The sequence below is a fragment of the Triticum dicoccoides genome, chromosome 3B, assembly GCF_002162155.2.
Source record: "Triticum dicoccoides isolate Atlit2015 ecotype Zavitan chromosome 3B, WEW_v2.0, whole genome shotgun sequence".
NCBI classification, from domain to species: domain Eukaryota; kingdom Viridiplantae; phylum Streptophyta; class Magnoliopsida; order Poales; family Poaceae; genus Triticum; species Triticum dicoccoides.
Genome location: NC_041385.1, coordinates 846,134,456 through 846,146,703, shown reverse-complemented (window position 1 = coordinate 846,146,703; position 12,248 = coordinate 846,134,456). Strand labels below are relative to the sequence as shown.

General features: G+C 48.7%; 1 non-coding gene across 1 annotated transcript; it reads right to left on the bottom strand.

Moving 5' to 3' along the window:
- Positions 1-707: 707 nt before the first annotated feature.
- TRNAL-UAG lies at positions 708-787 on the bottom strand. The gene has a single exon. It is a non-coding gene; the product is annotated as a tRNA-Leu (tRNA).
- Positions 788-12,248: the final 11,461 nt, after the last annotated feature.

Here is a 12,248-nt window from a genome sequence, read left to right as displayed (position 1 = left end):
TGTTGAATTTTGCTGGCTGAATAAACCTGTAGCTGTAACTTCAAGAAGCATAGTACATGCAGTGGCGATGTGTATGAACAGGGTTTTCAAAAATGATTTCGCGGACCGGCCAAACAGCCCAAGTGCAACCCGTCTCAGACTGGGACGTGGGTATAAAGTCACAACTCCCCCGTCAAAGTCTGGACGACCATCCAAACGACGTTACCGCCTCAAAGTTCTCCGGCCGTTAGACATTAAAAGCAACTCTGCCCCACAACCCACAATGCGTCAGATCTCAAAGAAGTTCGACGGTGCATGATAACAAGACTAGGCGAGGACGAGCGCTCCTGTATATTTTCGCATCTACAATGCCTAATATACAAATATGAAACTACTCTAGATGAAAAACTGAAGAACCTTTTTTATGGTAGGCTGTTTCATTGATTTACAAAAAACAGGAAAAGGAAAGGATGAAGGGAGTATTAATTAGCACTAATAATTAATAAAAAAATCACTTGTTTAGTTTTTCCCTTAATTAATTAGTACTAAAAAAGTAGAAAAAAGGGGATGTTTTGAATTTGAAGAATTTCCATGAGCCGATGTATAAGCATGATTTAGTGCAGTTTTACAGAACACTGCTCCATGCCTCAATCCATGTACTGGGAAAATGATGAAAAAACTACCTCAAAAGAAAAGAGGAAAAAACGATAAAAAAAAAATAAAAAGTATGACAGCTGTGGGATTTGAACCCACGCCCTTTCGGACCAGAGCCTAAATCTGGCGCCTTAGACCACTCGGCCAAACTGTCTTGGTGACTAAATTTACCCGTTCCAAATTATATTATGGGATAATTAGTACTCTGTTTATGGCTTTAGTGCGCCACACCGCTTTCCAAACTATGAGAGCAACTAAGGCGTAACAATCGGTCTCAAAGTAAAAAAAAAATTGCGGGAAGGTCTCAAAGTAAATTGATAACTGAGTCATCAGGGAAACATGGGTAATTTGACTTGGGCTGTTCTGATGGTTACGATTTGAAGTAGTACTAGTAGAACGCTCGTACGTTGCCACGGGCTGCATTATCGACTTCTTTTTTACTATTAAACCGCTCTTCTTTTCTTTCTTTCTCCCTTCACCCAAATAAAAATGTTTTTCAGAATGATATGTGAACGGATAAATTTACAACCATGCGAAAATATCATGAGCTATAATATTTTGGATTGCAGTAAGTGCATTTTATATGATGAGCTAAATTTAGTTTAGCAGTGAAGAACTTCTTAGACAAAGAAATATTCATAGGAAAATCACGGTGCCTAGTAACTTCTATACATAAGGATAGCATTGATAGGTCGCTTTGAAGGGGCATGATGTGTTCCTCACTCGAGATACTCGGCCGTTGTTATCCTAAAATTGAATAGAAGCACCCCTTATCAAATAACTTTAATTGCGTGGCAAGATTGTTTCCAACTAAGATAAATATCTAAACATTTCAAATATAGTTATTTTTCTGAATCAAAATTCTAAATTTAGCACCAACACGAATTTTTTAATTGTATACTGTCTACAATGTTAATGCTTAAGTAGGTACTTACTGGTTGTAAACTCTAATGTATTTTATGATAGACATATTTGTGCTCATAAAATGGAATAAGAGCAACTCCAATGGGGTGACCAATTTCGTCTGCCGCCGTCCGTTTGGGTCGGCGCAGACAGAAAAGGCGGCCCAACGCACCGACCCAAACGGACGCGCGTCCGCTTTTTGTCCGTGGGCGACCCATTCCCGGCCCATTTTTCAGCCGGATTTGCGTCGGCGCGGACACGCGAGACGCGCGCACGCTCACCCTCTCCTCCCAACGGGCCCGCTGGTCTGTGTCATATTGCCCTCCCCCATCCAACAGCAACCCTCGCCCTCCTCCTCTGTTGCCGACGCCGCCACCCATTTTTGTCGGTGACTCTGCAAGCTGCCGGGGCCTCCACATCCGCCCAGCTACGCCGCCCAGTCCCACGTCGCCCGCCACCGCCGTCTTGCCGCCGGGAGCCAACTGCTTCCCACCCCCGCGCCCCCCACCACACAGCCGCCCCCGACCAAGAAGCCGCCTCGCCGCCCGGCCAGATCCTCACCGGCACGCTCGTCGGACGCCGGCAGGACAGCAGCTGGTCCGTGTGCGCCGCGACTCCCTTCGCTGGCCGTCTCCTTCGCCGACGCCCGCAAGCTGTTCGACAGTTTGCCAAGGTACAAAAATGGACTCCGCCGACGAGTTCTTTTTTCACAATTTCCTTTGCGACTCCGACGATTCATCCTCCGATGACGAGGAGGAGATATTGGCTGCCGTGTTGGTCCATCACCACCTCAACAGCTAGCGGCCATTGTTCCGTGGCTCCATTCCGGGCCACCTTTCGGCGTTGAATCGCAACCGAGATAGCGGACATTTCCTTATTTGGAAGGACTACTTTGATACAGCAAACCCGTTGTTCAAACATCATAAATTCCGCCTCCGTTTTCCGTATGAGTAGGTATGTTTTCAACCGTGTTAGAGAGGGGGTGGTCGGCTATGATGACTATTTCGACTGCAAAGAGGATGCCGCTGGCAAGATTGGTTTTTCCTCTTATCAGAAATGCACTGCCGCCATCCGAATGCTTGCATACGGAATGCCCGGTGATCTCATTGATGAGTACGTCTGTATGAGCGTGTCTACTTGCCTAGAGTCCCTGTATAAGTTCTGCAAGGCTGTTATTGCTGCGTTTGGCCCTGAGTACTTGAGAGAGACGACTGCTAAAGATACAGCCTGTTTGTTGGCGATGAATGCCAGCAGGGGCTTCCCAGCGATGCTTGGTAGTATAGACTGCATGCATTGGGAGTGGAAGAACTGCCCTTCTGCTTGGCAAGGGCAGTATAAGGGCCATGTCAGGGCTTGCACTGTCATACTTGAGGCCGCGGCGTCTCAAGATCTCTGGATCTGGCACTCTTTCTTTGGCATGGCCGGGTCACACAATGATATCAACGTGCTTCAGCGCTCGCTGGTGTTTGCTAAGCTTGCGGAAGGCAACAACCCACCGGTGAACTTTACTGTCAACGGCCACACCTACGACAAAGGATACTATCTGGGTGACGGTATCTATCCCCAGTGGACCAATTGTCAAGACAATACCCAACCTTGTGGGAGAGAAGAGGAAAAGATTTGCCCAAGAGCAAGAGAGTGCTAGGAAGGATGTCGAGCGTGTCTTTGGTGTTTTGCAATCTCGATGGGGCATCGTTCGGTATCCCGCTAATACCTGGAGCACACAGAAACTGTGGGAGGTGATGACTGCTTGTGTGATCATGCATAATATGACCGTAGAAGACGAGCGCCCAGACATCTGTATGATCAAGGGTTTCAGTTTCAGGGTGAGAATGTTGTGCCTGAGCATGGAGTAGCGGCAATGTTTGAACAGTTCATCCAATTTCATAAAGACATGCGTGATTGGGAAATTACGTGCAACTGCAAAATGATTTGGTTGAGCATATGTGGGCTCATGTTGGCAACCAATAGATGTATCTTCTTTTATTCGTTTGCAAAACTATGTGACAGCTATGTAATAAACTATGCAATTTTATTCGGTCCAAAACAATTTTATTTTGATTCAAACTATGCAATCATGCAAAAAAATAGGGAGGCCAAGCAGCCACGCCGGCACATATGGGTTGACGCGTTGGGCGCCCCGCCGACACATATCTAAAACAGGGCGGATGCCGGGCGGGCAGCCGACCCAAACAAACAAAAAATGGATGAAATCGCCGTCCGTTTGGGTCGCCCCGTTGGAGGTGCTCTAACAAAACAAAACATTGCAACGATTCTACTTGTTTCTTGCAAGTAAGGAATGAACAAAAAATAGAGTAACCAATTTTTCGAACCTGAGCACGCCCACTTGGCCCACGCGCTGATGGCGCCATCTACCTTATCCACTCGCATGGGGCGCTCTCCTCCGCTTATTTTTCCTCTTTGCACGGGACGTTCTCCCTCTTAGCTAGAAGCCATCCTCTATCTCTCTTCCTGGACTAGTCCAGGCCATGTAGCTGCGGCCATTACTGCTGCTCTACGCTCATCCCGTGATGAAGGCCATGGCCGGCACTGCAACGGCTTGCTGCTAGGGTGGAGATGCCACGGCTCCCTGCTGCCATGGCTGAAAATGCGTGTATACAAGTGTTGCAACCGTTCCTAAAATAGCTTCAAGCGCAGTTGGGAAAAGCTTCAACCATAGATAAGGAAAGCTTCAAGCGGCATTGCCCAACTAGAAAAAGCTGCAACCATTTGATGGAAAAGTTTCAATGGTAGATTAAGAAAGCTTCAACCACCGTGCAGTGCAACATAATATTTTTTTGCAACCATTAACAGAAAAGCTTCAACCGTAGATAATAAAAATTCAACCATCATCGGATTTTGCTACTACTGGCGAGGGTTTTTGCTACATCCATCATGGTGGAGCTGCGACCTCGCGACGGCTACGATGACGATTTGCTGCAACCGTTGTCGTTTTTGTTACGACTGGTGATGTTTTTTGCTACATCCACTCAATGACGTTTAAGGGTAGCCGTCATCGACACAAATCCGTGTAGCGAGCATCGACGACGAGGGGCGACAGTGGCAGTACATCCTGGTGTTGCAACCATGGAGCAGCGACAGTGGGTGTTGCAACCATGGAGCAGCGACGACGGGAGTTGCAACCGATGGACGACAAAGCTATAACCAGAACCGACGAGCGGGGGGAGGTTCTTTGGCAAGCAGCGGGGGGCTGCGAGGCGTCGGATGCGAGTGGCAGGCGGCCGTTGCTCTCGTCGGAGCCGCACACGAGAGGCGGAGTACCATGGTGCAGGGCGGAGGATTTTTTTTCATGTACGAAGACGAAGCCCATACAGCGATCTAATGGCAGCGGCAACTGAATCGGGTGGCTGGGCACAACTGGCCGAACTACTGGGCCGGCGCGCCGGCGCCTATTAGTACCCGTTTATTTTTCCTTTTTCATAAGGTGCACATAATAAAAATATAACGAAAATAGAGAATCCTGAATCGAACTTGTGACCTGATGTTGCTGGTCTCCTCGATCTGCATGTCACCTTCGATCTTGGTGATCCTGAAGATGACATCGACGAAGATAGTATCAACGAAGATAATATCAACATTTGGGTCGATATTGATACGCCTCCGCTTCTACCTCTATGTTAGTTTCTCAAACATATTTATTAAGTAATGTATATTGTTTATGTTAAAATACTTGACAACTTATTTCCATTGATAGCTTATTTTCATTCTTAAATAATGTACGGAAGATGATAGACAAAACCTACTACACTGATGGCGCTGAATTAACTTATGAGAAGAAAGATCATCTTATCTCATTTATTATTGATGTTGAGAATTACAATATCAATTATGAAACTCCTGCACATTATGGTCAATACGTGCCACTAGTGCACGTGTTCAACTACGGTAACATCCATGAAGATGGCATGGTAAGATTTTACTATTACGACATCCGTGCATCTTTTGCATACATTCTTTTAAAACTAAACTACATTGCTAACTACGACGTTATTATTATGTTTTTCAACAAAAAATCACGAAGGATTGTGTGTCTGGTCTGATGTTTCCGAAAGATCACCTTGATGTTATTTCCTTATGGCCAAGTCTGCCTAGGCTTTACAGCTGTTCAAAGCGGATTTCTAAAACCGACGAGGACACAATCAAAGAATGGAAAAAATATATGAACAACTATAGGGAGCTACATGAAAGCAACATTGTGCAAAGCGCAAGAATTAGAGACAGGATTATCTCCGTTCTCCATAATGGAATGTGAGGGACTATCTTGTTTTATGTTATTTTACCTTAGAGAGGGTAGTAGGTCCTAGTTAGCTAATATTCATGATCATTTGCTAAGAACAATTAAGTAGGAGTTTTTAGATGACTATGATGATGATGAGTATGACTTGTTATTATGATAACAAGTATAAGTTGTTAGATGACTATGATGATGATGAGTATGACCTATTATTATGATAACGATGATGAGTCATTATTAATGATGATGATGCTTAGTTGTTATATCATTATGAGCATGATCAGTTATTATATATCGGTGGGTGAAATAAACATAGATTAGACTCAAGTGGAGGCAACACATGGTGCAGATCGAAAGTACTACTAATCTAAACTTGATCATACTAATCCAAACTAAAAGTGATCAAGTTTGGATTAGTAGTACTTTGGATATGCACCATGTTGTCTCCACTTGAATGTAATCCAAGTCCCTTTCACCCACTGAAATAATAACTCATCATATCATATGATGAGACTAGTATATAAAACCTGTATAAATACAGCGGCAATATGCAGAAGAAAAAAAAAGAAACTTTACCAGTAGCGTGGGTAGCCAACAAAGCGCTACGGCTAGGGAGATGTAGTAGTAGCGCTGGGCGAAACAAATACGCTGCTTCTAGGAAGGTGTAGTAGTAGCGCTGCACGACCAAAGAACGCCACTGCTATGCAGGATAGTAGTACCGCGCATGACCCGGGCTACTGCGAAACATTGGGTGTAGCGTCGTATCAGTAGCGCGCCACCCCGTGCACTACTACGCCTCCAATGCGTGCTACTGCTAGGCTTTTCCCTAGTAGTGTCACGTTAAACACCCGACTGAAGTCTTCTTCAGGATCGTTATGCGGCGAGCTTGATGCCCCTCCGCTGGTTCACTTGACCCTCTCAGTAGCCTCCAAGGCGCATGACTCGTAAACCTGGACTCGCAGCAGGCCTACACTAGCGTTCCCCTAGGATATGGAGTGGCATCTCTCCGGAGAGTCAGACCATGCGCCGGTGTTGCCACCAGGGTTGTAATGACATGCCTACACTCGGGCCTCTAGTTTATCTCTCCCGAGAGACAAAAAGAATGCCATCGGGTTTTTCTCGACGATCAATGATACCTGGTCACCCGGGTAAACCTAAAGTCTGAAATCCATATACGATCTCGTCCAAGGAACAACGAACCACGATTCAAAATCATATTCCGAGTGCCCCAACAGCACTCGGACTTAACCGAAGGATCGGTTCGTTTGTTCTACGAAATCTCAACCGATTCGGGGGCTAATGATGTGGTCACCTATTCCGGGTAGGGTCAAGGACCCATCATTCGGGACCCACTGGGGCCCATTACCATCATAGGTAGGTCCCAGCCAACATTCGGATGCGCACATCAAGGAATCCACTCGGGCGACTCGACAGCACTCGGACAAGCACTCGTCACTCGACCAATGGACCAGCACTCAGACATAGAAGAGCAGACGGACGGAGTGGGAGTTGCAACGATCGAGGGATCCTAAGCAATCCATTAAGCATAGTCAATAGTTACAGTTATCTGTAACTGCTGTAGTTGAGTCTCATTACACTAGTAACTGAACACATTCAATGACATTTATTGCCTCAACGGCGTGGGGGACGTGGGCTGCGGCACACTCTATATAAGCCGCACCCCTCTTCACGCCCGAGCAAGCACACAATATTGTAACCATATCTACCATATCAAAGCAAGCCCCAAGACATGAGACGTAGGGTTTTTACCTCCACCGAGTGAGGGGGCTGAACTCGTTAAACACTGAGTGTTACACCTATACCGTAGCTAGTCTCTGCCCCTCTATTCATACCCACAGTACTCATTGTCAGGATAGTAACCCCGACAGGCACTGCTTTGAGGGAGTCGAGGAGGGCACCTCCCGGAAAGAACATCTTGGTGACCAAGCTATTCCTGATGTGCCCTCCGAGCAACTCCAAGTCCATGGCGTCAAGCACCGGTTGTCGCATCCGACGGGTTTCCGGCAAGCCTCGCAGGCGCACCCCTGTGCGGCAAGACGATAGGGCGCCGTTTCTGCCCCTGCTGAAGCCGCAAGGGCTGCCTTGATACTCAAAAACCCCATGGATCGAAGGAGAAACTCAGGGGATTGTACCGGCTGGCCCGGCTAGACCCTGTGTACCAACAGGGAAAATCCTCTAAAAGCGGCAGTCGCTTGCCGACTCCCTCTCGGCAAACTGTGCGCGAAGTCAGTTCTTGGCTGCTTCTTTGAGCGCGATCTGTGCCAACCGCCCACGTCGGCTCTCATCGTTCGGGGCTAGAAACCCAATACCCAACGCTGCCCAAGTGCACCGCAATGCGAGGCAGGCGTAGTTGGCAACGACAAGCCGCGTGAGCATTCAGGCGTCCTCGCTTGCCGGGGATTGCGTTTCAAATCTTGGGAGTAATTTATGGAAGGTGGGAGAGAGGATTTCGTCCCGATTTTCTCAGGAGAGATGTGTATGCCAGAATTTTTGCAATCAGAGGTTTGGAAAAAAAATCTGAGTTGAACAGGATGGAAGGAGGGCGGACGAAGGGGAGCGTGACCAAGAGAGGCGGACAAAAGAGCGGCAAGAGGTGGTCAGTCAGCGGGAAAAGGACCCCCTTTCTCCCTATCTTTTCCTTCTTTGTGCGGAAGATCTATCTAGTATGTTGCAGTATGAAGTAGAAGTTGAGGGCATGGATGGGATTAGAGTGTGTAGATCAAGCAGCTCATGTGCTAGCGAATCATAGTTATTGTAATAAGATCTCTTCTTTTTGGTTGCACGAGCCACCTGACGTTCTGGTCAGCAAGCTCATAGATGATGTATCTATTATTTGATCGTAATAAAGCTAACCATGACGGCCTTTCTTCAAATAAAAATAAGCAAACATATTCATCACTACATGCACACAACCTAAGCTACACAGAATGATACGGACAAATTACTGCCAGACGATCAGATAACTTAATTCGATCTAACCGTCGAGATTACACAAACCCACGTGTCCACAGTAGGTTTAGCATTTTCTCTTGGCGGACGAGAACTCTGCCTTTCGGGCCGACCCGTTGGCTAGGCAGTTGAGGTTGCTGCCAGCTCATCCGAATTCAAGTCCCGATTGGGACGCGTGGTGCTCGCGGAGTTTCTCCTATAAAAAAATGCCAACGAGGGTTAGCCCTTGGGTTGGTCTTATTTTTTCCATGTTTAGTACGGATCCCACGCGCGCGCACAAGGAAACGACGAGTAAAATGCACCGTTGATCCCTAAACTGTGGCAGTGTCCAGAACGGTCCTCAAACTTGCGAAGTGCCTGAATACGGTCCTGGAAGTTGCCAATACTGCTACTATACGGTCCTTGAACTTGTCACGCCAGTCCTGGTCTACGTATGTGCTGCGAACACCCGCAGCGTACCGCAGTCGCCACGTCAGCGAAGGGCCGTCAACTCCGACCACCTCAAGGACGCCAAACCGAACTCTGTCAGCAACCTCACGGACGCTACAACAACTAGCTGGAGGGTGCTATCTCGGCCTCCATCGGCCGGATGGCCAGCCTCGAGGTGCTCCGCGGCGGCTGCAACAAGAGCCTCCAGGTCGTGCTCCCGCTGGAGATGGCAACTGCTCCAACCTCGCCATGCTCACCGAGACCAGCATCTCGGATCCCCTTCCGGCGAGCCTAGGCCAGCTCAAGAACCTCGACACGCTGGCCACCTACATGACGCTGCTCTCCGCCCCGATTCCGCCGGAGCTCCGGAAACGCGTCAGCCTGCAGAACATCTACCTTTACGAGAAGGCGCTGTCGATCGGGCTCCATCCCGGCGCGTGGCATGACAATCTCATCGGCGTCATCCCGCTGGAGGTCGGCAAGTGCACGGGATTCGACGTCGTCGACCTGTCCATGAACGGCAGCATCACTGGCCACATCCCGCTCGGCTGTTGGTTTTAGAACGCTATCCGAACCCAGAAGCAAGCAACACGTACGGCGGTACGTGCAAAGCTAGCTCAAACAAAACTAGCAGCTTGATCGATTTTGTCTAGCACACCTGCACACGTAAGTGCAGCTCGCCGGAGACTTGCGTATATATGTGTAAGATTGTACGTACGCCTTGGCGGTCGGCATGCTCAGTGCGCTCGCCAAGCTCGTTCTTGGCAGCTACCGGCTCTCCAGTCAGATACTTCCGGAGATCAGCGCTCGTGCGCGGACTGGAGCTCGGTCGGTGTGTCGGTGACAACTCGCTGGCCAGATTGATTTTGACCTGAGCTGCAATGGGCTGTCATGCGATGCGGAAGGAGTTGGCCGGGCTCACGCGGCTTGTCGTGCTCGACGTCTCGCACAACAAGCTATCCAGCGACCACCTCCAGTTGATGTCCGCTCTCGAGAACCTCGTCGCGCTCAACGTCTCAGGGCGTGCGCCGGAGACAGCGTTCTTCGCGAAGCTGCCCATGAGGGACATTGAGGGCAACCCAGTGCTCTGCCTCTCCCGGTGCCCCGGCGACACCAGTGACCGCGAGCGCACGGCGCAGCGTGCCCCTTGCGTCTCCCTCCACAGCCGTCCTGCTCACTGCTCTCGTGGTCACCTGATTGTCGCCAGCGCTCGGCCATCGAGGTGGTTGAAGTTGACAGCGAGGATCTCCGGGGGTGCGTTCGGGGAATGCAGGGGTCTTGACCAGGAACGTCCAAATCTTCTGTCTATGGGCCCCTTAGCTGACGTGGCCACTGTGGTACGCTGTGGCGTACGTGTTGTGTATGCACATACGTAGCCCAGGACCGGCCTGACAAGTTCAGGGACCGTATAGTAGCAGTATCGGCAAATTTCAGGACCGTATTGAGGCACTTCGCAACTTCCGGGACAGTTCTGAACACTGCCACCGAGTTTAAGGAACAAGAATGTACTTATTTTACTCAGGAAAACGACCCGTCCAATTCGCAAAGGAATTGCTCAACCCCCGACCCCATGCCCCGATCCCCTTCGTCCTCCTCTTCCCAAGCCGCCGGTGTCGACCACGCATCCCCTCCTCTTCTCCACCAACCCAGCCCATCCCCACATGGACTGGGATCAGGTGACATGTGGCCCAAATTCAAATTTAAACATTGCAAAAAAATCTGAAAAAAATCATGCATGCATGACTTTTTTCAGATTTTTTCGCAATGTTTAAATTTGAATTTGAGCCGCATGTTACCCTAGCGCATGTCACCTGATCTCGGTCCTCCCCACACGGCGAGCCCCTGCAGATCGAGGCGTCACTGCGCCCCCTTGCGAGTTGCGATGGCCGCCCAGCGTTAACCCAGCTACTCCCCTCCTCCTCTTCTCCATCGCAGGGAGATGCCGCCTCCTTCCACCACGCCTCGAGCCAGAACAGAGCGTCGTCTGTTTTCGGCGCAAGAGGGCTACGCCGCCGTCCTAGTTCGCCGTGCTGACGGAGACAACGAGGCCGCCGCCAGCTCCGTGTGCCGCCTCGGCCCCAGGAGCCGGGAGTCAGGGGACCGTGCCGTTGGATGGTGCAGACCCGTGCGCCGTCGACCCTGGCCGCGCGCGGGGCTGCAGATCGCGCTGACGGCCAGAGGCGAGCGCCCGTGGGCCTGTATGGGGGACTCCGCGGTGCAATCCTGAGCGCGCAAAGGCGCTGTGCACTGGGAGATGGCCGGCTTCGCGGAGGGGAAGACATCCGTGAGAATCGACATGATATTCTTACCTTTCTTATTCAAGCCAAGACTCTTGTACATTGAAATTGCTAGATGGATTAACTTTATATATCTTCTTTATTCATACCAAGACTGTATGTTCAGAACCTACATTTGTTTGTTGAATCTTTTGACCGAGGCATCAACAATGCTTGTTTGCCACACTAACGTGAGTTCTCGGATGACGCCGAGTAGGATGCAAAATTTCATTGTGTTCTTTTCATAGAAATCTGAACATTTTTAGCTGGTTGCCAACTTTCCCAACATCCTTTTCTAAGGCACTGAATTACTTGCCATTAGCTGTTGGTGTCTTGGTGATGTGGATTCAAACAAAGTTCACAATGTTTGTGCTGAGTTTAGAGATAAAACTGTACATATGATTTGTATTTTTTTTTCCGTGTTTGTAATATGCTTGGGACACTCATTATTATTCACAACATGGCTTACAAATGCAGGATTAGTGGCTATATTTTATTTCTTGCAGTTCCTGTTGTGAAGAAACACTTTCATAAAATAAATGTTTATTACTCCCTCCGTCCCAAAATTTTTGTCTTGGATTTGTCTAGATACGGATGTATCAAGTCACGTTTTAGTATTAGATACATCCGTATCTAGACAAATCTAAGACAAAAATTTTGAGATGGAGGGAGTACTTGATAATGTACTTGGAATTATTTGCAGCACGCCGATGCGGATGAATAGTTTGTATTATCAACCGCAACAAGATGTACAAGGTATCTACGTCCTCCCCTTCATTACT